Source organism: Acinonyx jubatus, chromosome C2, assembly GCF_027475565.1.
Source record: "Acinonyx jubatus isolate Ajub_Pintada_27869175 chromosome C2, VMU_Ajub_asm_v1.0, whole genome shotgun sequence".
Lineage (NCBI taxonomy): Eukaryota > Metazoa > Chordata > Mammalia > Carnivora > Felidae > Acinonyx > Acinonyx jubatus.
Genome location: NC_069384.1, coordinates 54,168,643 through 54,184,817, shown reverse-complemented (window position 1 = coordinate 54,184,817; position 16,175 = coordinate 54,168,643). Strand labels below are relative to the sequence as shown.

Sequence of the window (16,175 nt, the reverse complement as noted above, 5' to 3'; positions counted from 1 at the left end):
ATACAGGAGAGAGGAGAATAAGAACCGGGCTCATCTAAATGTGTCTTAAATAATGTGTCCCAAGTGTTAGATTTACATATTTGTGCACATTTGATACAGACATGCAAAGTTCAAATTTGTGATTCACTGACTCACCATCAGCACCTTATTTCAGGGCTGTGTTGGGCCCCTCCATACTTTGTCCTCGTACTGCTTCATACTGCAAGGACCCTTTCCAGTTGACCATCAGTACCCCAGAATCCATCACCTGCTCCTTCCCATCCCCTACTTGAGACGCTACTGGAGAGGCCCCAAGCTCCTGTGCATAGCCCCATCTCTATGGGTCAGAGTTAACAACTAGTTACAACTTTCTTACCCTGCAAAACATTCTCTAGGCTAGCAACCTCTGAAGTTTCTGACTCTGCTTGGACATCAAAATCAAATAGGCAACTTAAAAAAAAAATTCCCAGCCCTCTTACCCCTCAATCTTACTTGATAGTTCTTTGATAGTTCTTGGGTGGGACTGAGAAGTCAGATATATTAAAAAGCTCCTCAGATGACTGTGAGGGGCACCTGGGTGGCTCAGTTGGTTAAGCACCTGACTTCAGCTCAGGTTCTGATCTCATGGTTCATGAGTTTGAGCCCTGCATCAGACTCTGTCAGCTTCAGATCCTGACTTCCTCTCTCTCTGTCCCTCTGCCCTCTCTCTCTCTCAAAAACAGACATTTTAGGGGCACCTGGGTGGCTCAGTTGGTTGAGCGTCTGACTTCAGCTCAGGTCATGATCTCGCGGTCCGTGAGTTCAAGCCCCGCGTCGGGCTCTGTGCTGACAGCTCGGAGCCTGGAGCCTGCTTCAGATTCTGTGTCTCCCCCTCTCTCTCCCCCTAACCCACTTGCATTCTGTCTCTGTCTCTCTCAAAAATAAATAAACATTAAAAAATTTTTAAAAATACAAAAAAACAAACATTTTAAAGAAAAAGAAAAAGCTCCTCAGATGACTCTGATGCAGCTAATCGAAGAACTACTTTGGGGAGCTATCACTGCAAAAATTGTCCCTGCCTACAAGTAAACAGATAAAGCATCTTAGGTCTGAAGAGCTCTTTAAAAGAGATCTAAGCTAGTGTTTCTTTTCTTTTCTTTTCTTTTCTTTTCTTTTCTTTTCTTTTCTTTTCTTTAATGTTTAGTTTTGAGAGAAAGATTGCATGTGCAAGTTGGGGAGGGGCAGAGAGAGAAGGAGGCAGAGGATCCAAAGCAGGCTCTGGGCTGAGAATGGAGAGCCTGATGTGGGGCTCAAATTCATGAGCTGTGAGACCGTGACTTAAGCCAAAGCCTGATGCTTAACCAACCGAGCCACCCATGTGCCCCTAAAGTAGTGTTTCTTAACGTTTGGCCCGTGGAGTATCTTAACATTAGCCCTACCTGGGGTGACTTTTAATAGGTACCTGAGATTATTTAAAAGATACTAGAGTTTGAGACATACGAATATTAAAAACTGCCAATTAAAAAAAATCATAAAACCAATGTCCAAAAAGGTTAAGTGGCTTGCCCATTTTCAAACCAAGATTATAAACCTCAGTTTCCTAACTGGTTCTCCATGCACTTGGAGCAGCTCTATGGGAACTTCATGTTCACAGCTCCTGTCACGTATGCTTCCTATCCGAATCCCAAAGCAACAGTATACAGTCACATTTCCATTCATGCCCAATGAGTACTTATTTTTCTCTAGTCCCTATACAAAGGCTTTTGCATAGAATAGTGGATGGGGAATCCAGACACCTTGGTTCCAACCACAAGTCTGCTAGTAACTTTCTGCATGACTTTTAGGACATCACTTACCCTCAGTGTCAGTTTTGTTGTTGTTGTTGTTGTTGTTGTTTTGTGGAAAGTTAGGAGTAGGACTAGAATATTCTGAATGATTTTAGTCCTAAAATTGTGCAAATTTAAACCTTTAGCAGGCTCTCCTATAGTAAATAATTTGCAAAGGTGTACCAATTCCTAAGAGCTGATTGTCAGATATTTAGAAACTTTGAGAGCAGTTGTTAAACTGTTGGTAGCTTAAAGCCAGCACATAATGGGAGTATTTACACCATGGAAATAGGAAAACACTAAAAATTAGGGCTTTAAAAAGAAGACAAAAACAAAACAAAAAGCGGGTTTACCAGCACACCACTTATAGGCAGTATCATAATGTTCTCCAGACCAGAACCAAATGCAGTAAATACATAACAGAATGTTCCGCCATATTTTAAGGTAGATTATTATAGTACTAATTGAATTAGATCAGATTTGCAAATTGTTCTAAAAAATCATTAAGTCTCCATAAAGCCACTCAGTGTGTCAAATGTGCATCCCCTGTACCATTTTATTGATGTAACTTTACTGCCTTTCTAACTAAACCCAGTTCCTTTTACTGCCTCTCAAATCAATAGGCTAAAGCAGCCCAAGCATCCTCCCTCACGATAGATTCAAAGATCATGCTTGTACAACTGAAAAAAAATGTAGAATGCACAACTAGTCCAATTACTTGCTATAAAAAAAACAACTAATTCAGTTCACTGCATCATTGATCCATTTAATTGTATAGCAGCTTCCTATTGATAACAGGAAATGTCCCTGACTCAACCATGCTGAAACTGAAACTGGCCAGTTTTCCACAACCATAAATTTCAATAATGATTCTACATAATACACAGAGACTAAAAATCGTAGCCAGAGTTTATTACATTTTTCTTGGTTTCACTGACGTATTTCCCTTGCATATGACCTGATTTCTCTTATGCTTCCTGGGCTTCATTAGTCATTAAATGCTAGCCTATACTTACGTTCATGACTGGATATTTTATTTCAGATAGAGATTGTGACAGATTTTAAACTACTTATTCATTTGACTCTTGGAAACCATTCAGCAATCCATGAGCTTTACGGAAGGTGCTGATGATCTGGAAGTGCTACCTTCGTTCATATTTCTGACCACTTGGTTTAGGCAGATGCTATTTAGTATACTCATGGAATACAAATACAACAAAAATGGGATGGATAACTACTATATTTTGGGCATAATAGTAGGTGCTGAAGGAAACAAATAATCAGACATAATCTCTCCCGTCAAGAGCTCCCAGTCTAACGGGAAAGATCTATGCATTAACTAAAATGTTATACTGGTAAGTCTCATAATAGAGAAATAAACTAAATGGTACCGAAGTTGGGTGAAGAAGTAATTCTAACTTGGAGAAAACAAGAAGAATTTATAGAGAGTTGGTCCTTGATGGATAAGTAAAAACCCAGGAGCAAACTAAAACAGGAATGGCCATGCCACACACACAGAGGGAAAGACACAAAGTCAGGGGGTGCAGAAGGGCATTAAGGGATCAGGTGGCAGAGAGGAAGGATTAAAGGTACACCAGGAGGAAAAGAGGGAAGATGAAACGGAAGATTTTGAATGTCAAGATAAGGAATCAAGCAGGAGAAGTGGTAAATCAAGTAGGCATGATACAATAAAACATAATAACAGACCTGGATACAGTGCAACACAACTGAGGAGACAGGAATCCACTGAAAGGAAAGGATGTTTCATCCAGGTCTTTCAGAACTTTGCAAAATGGAAAAGAGGAGAAGCAGCACTCGAGGAAGAGGGGCCAACGTGAGCCGAGGCACAAAGATAGTAATGATGACTAGCATTATCACTATGGATGCCAAGCACTGTGCTAAGCATTTTATCTATATTATCACATTTTATTTTGCTCCTGAGTGAGTTAATATTTCCATTTCATAGATATGAAACTGAGATCCAGGGAAGCCATGTAACAGGCCCAAAGCCACATAGTAGTGGACTCAGGCACTATACCATAAACCTTCAATCTGAGAAATATAATGATATATGATATGACATTGAAGGGTAACAGTAAATCAAGGTGGTTAGAGTGCAATAATTTTTTAAATCACAATTATCATTTATTGACCAGCTACTATGTCGCAAGGAAGTTAATACATGATTCATCACAGTGCCTTGAAGGAAAAGGACCCAAATGACTCAGTTAGTAGCAACCTTAGTAATTCTTGCCACACAAAAAGTACAGAGGGAGCTGAGAAGAGCAGGGAGACAGGATGTCAGGCATGACTGTGCAGAGAAGCATCAGTGAAGAAATGCAAGGAAGTTTGGCAGTGGTATTGACAACTACACTATTCTATGCCTGCTCCCTTTGACCCTTCTTACATAATACATGTGAAGGAGGAGCCAGATTCAAGGTCAGGACAGAGACCCTAGCTGCTCTGAACCCTGTTGTATTTGAAGCATGTTGAAACCGTCATGTGGATACACTTAAATAGACGGCTGCTGGGGCGCCTGGGTGGCTCAGATGGTTAAGTGTCCAACTCTTGATTTCCGCTCAGGTCATGATCTCACGGTTTGTGACATCAAGTCCCGCTCTGATAGTGCAGAGCCTATTTGGGATTCTCTCTCTCCCCTCTCTCTCTGCCCCTCCTTCATGTATTCTTTCTCTCTCTCTCTCTCTCTCTCTCTCAAAATAAATAAGTAACCCCCCCCCCCAAAAATAGCTGCAACAACTGTCAGTCAAATTTGGCATGGGATATTTTGTAATGGGAGATGGTAGAGGAAACTGCCTAGAAACTAAAACGGAATATGAGAAAAGGACCAAGCTTCTGTTTCCTTGGAGGGGACTAGGATGGCAAAGACCAAGTCTGCCCAGGGATGTCAAGATTTAGTCCACTCTGGAATCAGGAAGTGGCAGTTTTTGAGTGTCATCCAGGGGCTGCAGGCCAGGGATCAGAGAGAGTTAGTATGATACCAAACGCTAACTTAGGTAATGTCAGGTCACGGAGAGTGAGAGCAGGATCTGGTGTTCCTCAGGCCTGGGCTGGTAGGGAAAGTGGAAGTAGGTAGGGATATTGGGTGGGACTCTTTCTGCAGTGACCACACCTTGGAGGGAAATCCCCAAAGCCCAAGATACCAGAAAACCTCATGGCCCTTCAGAAATCTGTCAGCAGCCTCCAAGTATTATTTCCAGAAGGTGCTGCTGATCCAAAATGGCTCCCTTCAGTCAGATTTCTTATTTCTTGGTTTGGGGAGGTGATATTTAGTCCTAATATCACTGGGATTATGGACAAGGCTGGAGTGACTTTAGCCCAATACACACCAGTTGGCCATTAGCAGGTCAGCCCCACTCATTTACACATACAGGTGGCTAGCTGGGAGCGGGCAAGGCTGATGTGGCTCTAGAATGTAGGGCAGAATCAGGACCAGAGATGGGAATCATCTACCAGGAGGCTGTACCTCAAGCAGAAACTGAGACTGGGGAAGGGACCAAGGATTGGAAATGCTTACCTTGATGACATGATACTATACATGGAAAATCCGACAGACTCCACCAAAAGACTGCTAGAACTGATACATGAATTCAGCAAAGTTGCAGGATACAAAATCAATGTACGGAAATGCTTGCCTTTAAGAACTGGCCAGAGGAAGGAAACTAAGAAGGATTAATCAAATAAATTAAAAGTAAGTGAGAATAAACTTCCAACGTTTCCCTTTTTCTCCTCCTCCTTCATTTCTTGTGTATGAGTTTTATTTTACACACTGATTTGTAATTGGAACAAACCTTCAAAAAGGAAACTCGCTTCATTGTAAAACGATGGTAAATGATTCCTCCCTCTGGGGAGGCTGTATACAATGGGATAATGTATGTGATCGCTCGTATTAGGTGTTCAATGTGTGCTCAAACGCACCACCTCTGGCCCACCTTCTTCCTTCCCTGGGCTTCTATTCCTTACCTTATAATCTGATCTTATCATCAAAATAGAAGCAGGTGTGATTAAATTAGATGTGGTTGATTTCTACATACAGGCTTAACAGTGAGAGAAAAGAAAAGAGTTAAGCCTTTGGTTTCCAAATCGGCTTTTGCAGAGCATTGAAAAAGTGTTCTTTGGCCATCCCCTTTTATGGATGAGAAAATTGAAATAATCAGCTGAACAGAAGTGCTCTCTCCAAATTCATAGTTGCATCCTGTGCCCTGGCAGACACTTTCTCGCCCGTTGCTTAGCATTTGGGAAATTCCAGGGAGTCAAAAGAAGCAAGACAATGAATCATTTGGTATTATTACTGTTTTTTAAAAAACTCTTTTCCTAGCTGTTAGAAAGGCTTTTTTTTTTTTTTTTTTTGAGAAAGAGAGACAGAGACAGAGCGAGACAGAGAGTGTGTGAGCAGGGGAGCGGCAGGAAGAGAGGGAGAATCTCTACCAGGCTCCAGGCCATCACCACAGAGCCCACCATAGGGCTCCAACTCACGAAACTGTGAGACCATAACCTGAGCCAAAACCAAGAGTCGGACTCTCAACTGAGCCACCGAGGTGCCCCTCATTTGGTATTATTTATCCTTATCCTCCCAATTCTGGAGCAAACCAGTTCCTAGGAATCACCTTATAGGAAATCTGTTGCTTAGCAATTAGATTTCAGCACTGCCATTTTACAAGTGCAAGGATGATAATCATCAGCCTGTTACCTTTTCCCCTTATTAGAAGTAGCTAGGTTTATGGTTATAGGGGTCACCATTAGTTCCACTTCATGGATCCACCTTTCCTGTAATGTGGCTCCTGTAGTTTACCTTAGACACTTACATGGCTTTTAGAACAGTTCCATGATTCACATGTTAACTCCCTAATGGCCGGGGAGACCCATGAACTTTGACCAACCAAATGGGAAATCTAAAACAGTGCTAAAGTGGCCTTCCTTAACAGCCAGTCCCTAGGAAAGTGATAGATGTTTACACAGTGGCCTATCCATCCCCACCTTGGTGGTCAGGCTGAGCTCCAGAAGGAGAGAACACAATAATGTTGCCACAGTGCTAGGTTCTAAACATGTCTGTTCCTCTTGGCTGGTACCACCCTCTCCTCTAGAGAGGACACCCTCTCCTTCTCCAAGGACCCCTAGAGAGACCACTCCAGTTTCTCTCACATAATGATCTGTGGATGTATGTGTATGTCTGTACACATGCCAACATTCAAAAATGAGAATTTTACATAAAGACCCAGACTCCAGGGGTGCATGGATGACTCAGTTGCTTGAGTGTCCAACTTTGGCTCAGGTCATGATCTCACAGTTCATGAGTTCAAGCCCCACATAGGGCTCCGTACTGACAGCTTGGAGCCTGGAGCCTATTTAGGATTCCGTGTCTCCCTCTCTCTCTGCCCCTCCCCATTCATGTGCTCGCTCAAAAATAAAATAAACATTAAAAAAAAAAAAAGATCCAGACTATAAACCTTAACCAAAAATTGGAAGATACCCCAACTCGAAGTACCTATGGTACCAGCTTCTGTTTACCCATCCACTTTCAGGAAAAAAAAAAAAATCAACAGATATTTTTCCTCTCACTGAGCCTCTGGAGCTGTTGGAATAGAATCTGTACCAGGCTCCTAAAGCCATCCCAAGGCCACGGGACTATTGCCAGGGTGGGAATGCATGCTGACAGGGCTCTGACTTTGGCACGGGGCCCCTTTGACATTTCCTGGTTCTTCCAGGGGACAGAAGACCAATTCCCTCATAGGACAGTTCAATGTGAGCCACCTGAAAGGAAGATTCTTTCTGCTGTTGTCATAACTGAAGAATTGATAGCTTTATATTTTATAATCCATATATGCATATTTTACAAATATCCTACATACATATTTTTACACATATGCAGACCTATATCATTTTGATATATCACAGTAGAAAATGTGGATATGTTCTTGGTTTATAGTTCAGTTGCAGACGGGAAGCCCTGGCTTACAGGATGCAGTCTTTGTTTCCTGACATCTGTTTTCTTTCCATCTTGAGGAGGCACCCCATATAGACATTAATAATCATACTCATCTTTAACGGGCCTTATGCTACTGAACAAGCTTGTATTTCTATTCTTGCTGAATGTTCCTATTCATACGCAGAGACACACAGGGCAGAGATCATCACTCGGCTCTAATGAAAAGACAACAGAGGCTCAGGTAGGGTAGGCTGCTTAGGACATTCCACGTGGGTGGGATGGAGTCTGAGCAAAGCAGGCCTCCTGGCCAGCAACCCAGGGCTCTTCCCAAGACAGGCACCTCCGTCAGAATCCAGTGAACATTTGAAACATATCTGCTGACTGAATAAACAACCCACAGTCCCTGGCAGTTAGAACATAGGAAGATAAAGCAAAGTATTAAAAATCCATATGCACTATACTGACAGTTCCCAGGTATTGTACTGGAGTTAGAGGCATAGAGCAGCTGTCAAGGTGCTCTATAATGAAAAATGGTCATGGTTGGACTGTGCCCCTTTATCTCCCTAGTTCTATAACCCAATTTTTATCAAGGACCTCAGGCCTGAAGAGCTCAAACTGTATTTTGAAGCTTATGTCATTAATATTCACCACCACATTCTCAAAGGGTGCAAGGCATGTATCATTATCTTCACGTTTCAGATGGAAATATGGCAGTGAAAAGAAGCACAGCCATGTGTGCCTGGGTTAAGGATTCAGAGAATGTTTTCTTATAGCACCATCATCCATGTCCGATTCGGCAGTTACTTCCCCTGTAAGAAACAACACTGAGATAAAGCACGTGGGAAGCTGTCATTTCAGCCTGATGTCCCCAGTGTCACAGTCTGACCAAACTAATAAAATCAAAGCCCCAAGGCTATGATGAAAACGAAAGGCTATGGCAAAGAAGATTGGCAAAAAAGCCATTATGTATTGGCCTGGGTCCTCAAACGTCCTCAGAAAAATATTGAAACTACAGATGTGTATTATTGTACACATATATAGCAATTAAAGCCTATGCCTCACAGTGAAAACAGTCAGCTTACAACACTGGCCACACAAGATTTGTGTGGGATTTCTGGGATTTTATATTTGATCCCACTATGATCTTTCAGCACCATCTTGAGCACCCATGTGTCAATTTCACTGCATCCAACACTGTTCACTATTTCTCTTTCTACAAATCTCTGTGCTTTTCAGAAAGCAGACCAAAGACACCTGGCATTAGTAAACCCCAGTGACCCTGAAAAGAACATAAGAAATGCCTGCTTTCAGGCGGATCAGTGTTCCAGTTGATTGAGAATTTTGTCACTAATATCTGAGATATTTGGGGGAGGACATGACTTCATAAAAACTGGTGTTGTACTTCTAGGAACTCATCCTACAGGTGCAAAAATCACACAAGATTATTCATCACCATATGTTTGTAATAACAAAAATGTGGGACTAAGTGGCCATTAATAAGAGACTGGTCAAATAAATTATGGTACATCCATGCAGTGGAACATAACTGGGCTCTAAAAGAAAGGATGAAAGAGGTCTTTATGTACCAATAAGGAAAGATCTTGAGGACATAATAAAGCAAGATGCGATACAAATGAGTGAGTATAGGATCCTACTATTTAAAAATTCGGAGGGTGAATATATTTGATCATTTAACATATACTTTTTGAACACCTTTGATATCCCAGGAACTTTTCTAGGAGTGGGGTAATAGTCACTGAAGAAAACAGACTAAACTCCCTGCCATCAAAGGACTTATTCCTATTTGCTTTTATATGCACTTTACAAAATATTTTTAACGACATATAAGAAACCCGTGATCACCTATTGGGACTGTGGCAGGGACTGGACAGACGTGGGACAAGTGCAAGAGAGCAAGTTTTCACTGTATGATCTTTTATATTTTCTAAATATTTAGAATAAAAGGAAAATTTAAAAAATAAACAGGAAAATCTTAAATACCTTTCCCTATTAATCTGAGATGGATTTGCACTCACTAAACTGTCTAAGCCTGTCTTGAACCTCTTTACCAATTGAGGCTAGTATTACACTCTCTTGTAAGCCTCTTCCATATATTTACTTGTGGAATTTAAATAAAATATCATTCCCTTTATTTATCCTACAGGCATTTCCTTCTTGCTTTCAAAATGCCCCTTTTATCTGATATTCTGCGATTAAATGAGTATATTTATGTTTATTGTTCTCAAACCATTCATTAATCTGTAACACTTAAAGAATCTCCCCATTGTTGTTGCCTTCCCTCATTGAAGACTTCCCATTCTTCCTAAGAAATTCCTTATTTCCATGCTGTTAGTTACATACACTAGCTTCTCTGCTTGCAATTGAGGTGACTGGGGCTCTGTGGAGGACCATTTCTATTGTAAGTCCTGAAGGGTGAATGGGGTAATAGTTGAAACATCAGCAATGTTCTGTTCTCAAGGCTGTCGAATGAGATAGCACTATGAGGACAGAGCCGCATGATCCCCCAAAGGACAGTTAAGATACAACATCTGCTGTAACTCCCTGACATTCCTTGAAACCACACGCACCCCCTTCGTGCCTTCACGTAGCCACCAGACGTATGTCTGGCTAATGTCTAAAGATCCTTTGTGTTCTCTTTCCTTGCTTTGATACTCTTTGATGCTTCTATCTAATGAAATATGAAATAAAGGCTATTGCAGGCTGCTGCCGCTGCTGTTCTCTCACAGAGGCAGCCTGAACGTCCACTCTGTCTAGTGTTTGAGAACTCCTTCAGTTCATGGCCACAGGGCTCCACTTCTTGCCCCGCTAGAGACACCAGCCTCACCCCTCCCAAGACAGACTTTCACCTTCATTTGTATCCATAAACTCCTTTCCTTCAGAAAGCCTCCAAAAAATAATCATTCTGGTCAAAACATTTTTTTCTTTTTTCTTTTTTTTTTTCAAAAAAATATCCTGACGAGAGTAAATTGATCTCTTCCCAGCCCTGTCCTTCCTCTGACTCCAGGTTTTCAGCCTCTCATTCCCCTTAGATCTGTAGATGACGTTGTGCTGTGTGCTCTGTGTTGAGTTTCACATTCCAGCCCAGCTCCTAGTCATACCCATGTGCTTCCTGCCCCTCTTGTCTTACTCGTGCCTCTCACTGCCCAGCTAGATGTTTCCCCACACTGATCCCCCTCAGCCCCTCCGCAGTGTGTAAAAAAGTTTGAAACAATTTATACCTGTTATAGGTCACAGGTTCTTAACATTAAAAGGGTCCTTGGCAGCTAGTTGACCTCCAGCATTCCTGGCGAAGATGCCTCCAATGAATCCTGCAGGCCCCACTTACCCAGCTGGGGATATTCATGCATTTACCGGGGGAGAAGCATCAGGCTCTGCTCATGCATCCCATAATCTCTTTCTAGGGTGACCAACTGTGTGGTTTGCCTAGGACTGAGGGGGCTTCTCAGATGTGGGACTTACCATTTTATATTTTTGAATGTTTATTCATTTTTGAGAGACAGAAAGAGAGAGAACGTGAGCGGAAGAAGGGCAGAGAGAAGGAGACAGAGGATCTGAAGCAGGCTTTGGACTGACAGAAGAGAGCCCTTCGCGGGGCACAAACCCACAAACCATGAAATCATGACCTGAGCTGAAATTGGACACTCAACCAACTGAGCCACCCAGGTGCCCAGGACTTTCCATTTTAAATAAAGACAGTCCCTGGCAAACGGGGATACACTGGTCACCCTGCTTTTAACCATTCCACACACTATTTCTGTGCGCACCTTTGTTCCCGAAGGCCAGCACTAGTGTATCCTTGCTGGAGAGCCGCCCTCAGGCTGCTAACATCCATCCCCTGACCTGCTCCGCCTGAGAACCAGAAGTGACTGACAGTTTACATATCCCCAGGAAAGCTCTTAACCAGTGACTGAAGGGTAAGGGAGTTTTGGTACTCCAGTACCTAGGACCCTGATGGGGACAATACTGAGTTATGAATTACACCATATCCAGAGCTCCTGGCAGGATTAGATCACACTTAACCTCCATGGGACTTCGCTTGATGTCACATCCTTGCTTGGTTGTCTTCCTCTACTGCCTCACTTGCCCATGCCACCACCATTTGTTTCCTGGGAACACATCCTAATAAATCACTTCATTATCTCAGAGTCTGTTTCTAGGGAGCTCAAATATTTGGTCATCTAGTGCTATGTAGAAAACCACCCCACAATGTCACAGCTAAAACAACCATTTTATTATCTCACAATTTGGTGGGTTGACCGGGCCCAGCGGGGTGGTTCTTCTATTCCACATGGCAGCAGCTGGGGCTGTAGTTATCTGGATGCTCTATGGGGCTGGAATGTCCAAGATGTCCCATGCCATCAACATGAATGTGTCTGAGACCCCTTGGCAGAACTTCTTGTCTTACTTGGAGTCTCTCATGTGGTTGTGGTCAATGGCAGCTAGGGCTAGACTGAATGGAAGGATTCAGCAGAATGCTGGATAGTGAGACTCATTCTCTCCCCATGTAGTTTCAAGACCTCTCTTCTTGTATTAGTGTCCTAGGGCTGCCATAACAAAGTACCACAAATGGGTAGCTTACAACAACAGATATTTACTCTCTTACAGTTCCAGAGGCTAGAAACTCAAAATCAAGGTATCGGTGCAGCCATGGTCCTACTGAAGGCTCTAGGGAAGAATTCTTCCTCACTTCTTCTGGATTCTGGAAATTGCTGCCAATCCTTGACATTCCTTGGATTGCAGCTGAATCACCACAATCTCTGCCCCTGTCATCACACAGCTTTCTTTCTTCCTGTGTGTGTTTTTCCCATGGTCCTCTTATAAGGATGCCAGCCATTGGATTTATGTTGCATCCAATCTAGTGTGACCTCATTTTAACTTGATGACATCTGCAAAAACCCTATTTCCAAATAAGTCTTTTTCATAGGTTTCAAGAGTGCACATGATCTCTCCATATGGTCTCTCCATCAGAATAGCCGAATTTCTTCCAGGCACCTTAGGTTTCCCAGAAAAAAAAAGTAGAAGCTACTAGGCCTTACCAAGTACTCACAAGTGCCTTGCAGAACTTTAAATGCTGAGGTTACAGCAGAGGAAAAGATAGGCAAAGTGCCTGCTGTCATACAACTTCCACTGTGGCAGAGGGAATATCATTAGTCACTTCCCTTGCCTAGAACTCTGAGCTAACATGTTGTGGTAGTATGGGAAGAATAATGAACTACATCTGACACCTGGACTCTAGCTGTGCTTTGGGTTCCAGACAGATAAAAGATAATATAGCCTGTCACCTGGCTCAATCACATAATATTCCTGGGCCTCCATTTCCTCGTCTGCATAATGAAGGATTTGAACCAGACAACCTGAGGGCCTCCCAAATGAGGTCTCCACCATTTACAGAACTGTTTTCTTTTGTTCAAACAACTTCCTAATTTTCACCTCTGTCATAAAGTCTTAAAAGTAGTTAATGCTTTGGGGGGATGAGTAAGGAGGGGATGAGAGGACAAGAAAGAAAATTAAGTTCCTGAGCAGTTGAAAATTTTCTCTCTCATTCCCCAAGTTATTCCATATTCTTATGCTCTTTCTTTTAAATGGTGACACTTCCCCTAAATTATTAACACACAGCTGTGGTTTCCAACTCAACTGACCCATTTGGCAGGAATAACAGGCTGCAAATTGTGATCTGGGCCAAAATCATATGATTTTTTATCACTGCTATCTTGAGCATACACCTGTTACAGACACCGCCAGGTGTTAGGCAACAGATGTTCCTGGAATTCACAAAGAAAAACAGGTAACTGTCCCTCTATGCTTCTTAGCATAAAAACAGAATGATATCCATTAATATACATTGAAGGGACCAGAGGGTCAGCCTACATGATAGTATGTGTGTATTTTGTTTCAAGCAACTCAGTACAGCAGAGAATATAGGGGGCTTTTTGAAAGTGTTAACATTGCTCTTAATAAATTATGTCTCTATGCCAGTGCTTTTTTCAAAGTGCTATACAGGGACCACATGCATCAGAATTATTTGGGCTGCATATTAAAATGCAGATTTCTGGGCCAGTTTCAGAAATTCAGAGTAAGTAGGCCTGGCATTTAATCACTTCCCCAAAACACACTGGAAATAATACTAGCATCTCATCCTTCCACACAGCTCCCCCACTCCCTGTTCTTTCTTCTAGGTAGTTTGGATTCCAGATCAGAGCTACATAAACTCTGCTCTTGCCAGGGACTAGGAATCAGCTCCGCCATCAGCATCACCACCCCACTCCCCACTCACCAGTCCTGCTGAAGCTGTAGGGATACAAAATCCAAGGGTGAAGCAAAAAAAGTCTGAAGAATTGCCTCAAGCAAGCGTCAGTGATAGGCTCTGACTTGAAGGCAAGGTAGCTGGGAAGACCAGAAGGTCATAGATGCAAGGGAGTGTGGTAAGTATGGTGGGAAGGGGAGCAGCCAGGGCAATATCCCAGGGCAGCAGGCTCTGGCTGCCACGCACTGCAGTGGGGCCTAGTTTCAAGACCCAGGGATGGGTTTCAAGACCAGATCATACCCTTTTGTTATTGGCTACTGAGAAAATTAAAAGGATTATACATTGAGATATTCAGAGTGTGTTAAGAAGTTTACAATAGAAGAGGGAAGTCTTGAGTCAAAAAAAATTTACCTTAAAATTTAATATATGACCTATCACTCAAAAAAGATTTAATTCTTACTATTTAATCTGTTACATTTAAAATTAATTCCTTTGTGTTTTCAGAATCATTCATCTTATTCATTCAATGAATAGTTATCAATGACTGCAGGAGGTACAATGCTAAGCAAAAACTGACTTGGTTCCTGCCCTTATGGGGTTTCTATTCCACTAGAGAAGAGAATCATTGAGCAAATAATTACATAAACAAAAGCAAAACTACAAACTGCATTAAATGTCCTGATAATGAGCCTTGTGGTGTTATAAGGACATATTACAGGAGAAGCTCACCTAGTCTGGGAAGAAGGGCCAAGAAGGTGTCTCTGGAGAATTGACATGTGACCTAAGAAGAGAAGAATGCATAAAAGTTAACCAGACTTGGTGGGGGAGGGTGGGAGCATTTCAGACAGAGGGAATAACATGTGCAAAGATCCTGAAGTGGACCAAAAATGTCTAAATGAAAGAAGGCAAGTATGCCTGATACAAAGAGTGAAGAGAAGAAGATTCACATGAGTCTGGAACTTCAGACACAGACCAGACTTTGCAGCACCTTGCTGGTCTTGCTAAGTAGATAGTTCTTTAGCTATGAAAAATGAGAACCACAGAAGCATTTAGGCAGGTGATGGTGTTGTCAACTTAGACTGCAATGTCAAGAGCAGATGAAGAGGGCTAAAGCTGGATGCGAGACCAGTCAGGGTTCTATGGCACTAGGTTAGTTAAGACATATAACAATGGCTTGGGCAAATGAGGTGGCTGTGGAGACTGAGAGAAGAGGACGGTTTTGAAACTCATCTCAGAGATATCAGTGACAAGACTTAATAATGGATGGGACACTGTTGAAGGAAAGAAAGGGATGAGTCAAGGATGATGCCCAGGTGCCTGATTTGTACCACTAAATGCAGGATTGTGTCCTTCACTGATGGAGGGAGGGTGCATTTAAGAGGACTGGGTTTGGAGGGGCAAATGCAGTTGGCTCTTACACAACATGAATTTGAACTGCACAGGCCCACTTACATGTGGATTTTGTTTAAAAAATATGGTACTATAAATGTATTTTCTGTTTCTCATGATTTTTCTTAATAACATTTTTTCCTTTAGCTTACTTTATTGTAAGAATGCAGTACATAATACATATAACATATAAAATATGCTAACTGTTCATATTTACCAGTAAGGCTTCTGGTCAACAGTAGGCTGTTAGCAGTTAAATTTGGGGGGAGTCAAAAGTCATATGCACACTTTCAACTGCACAGGGGTCTGCACCCTTAACTCCTATGTTATTCAAGGGTCAACCACAATTGAGGTACCTTTAGGATGTATTTAGTTTGAAGTGCTTTGGGGACATCCAAATGGAGACCTTGAGTAGGCAACTGAGGTTTAGCAGTCCATCCATACTTTGGTGACAAGTGAACTTACAAGCGTGGATGAGATCTCTCAGCGATTCCATATAAACCAATGGCAATATAGCATAGTGGTTGAGAACAGGGGTGTTGGAGTAAAACTGTCTTGATTTGCAACCCAGCTTTGTCACTTTCTAGCTGTGCAATCATGAAGAAATTACTCAAATACCCTAACCCAAATTCTCATATTCTATAAAACAGAGACAATAATATTCCCTATTTTATAACACCATTAGGAGTATTAAGTGGCAGGATGGATTTAAAACTCTTAATATGGTTCTCAGAATCTAGTAACTATTCTATTAACCAGTCATTAAATGTGGACTTTAGTTCTTCCAGAGAGC

The 16,175-nt window shown here is 42.0% G+C and overlaps 1 long non-coding RNA gene across 1 annotated transcript in view; it reads right to left on the bottom strand.

Annotated features, from left to right (window-relative positions):
- Nucleotides 1-4,517: 4,517 nt before the first annotated feature.
- LOC128315170 (uncharacterized) overlaps nt 4,518-16,175 on the bottom strand; it is a 66,314-nt gene continuing 54,656 nt past the window's right edge. Inside the window, exon 3 of the long non-coding RNA XR_008297645.1 lies at nt 4,518-14,774. This is a non-coding gene — a long non-coding RNA (uncharacterized LOC128315170). The remainder of the gene's footprint in view (nt 14,775-16,175) is intronic.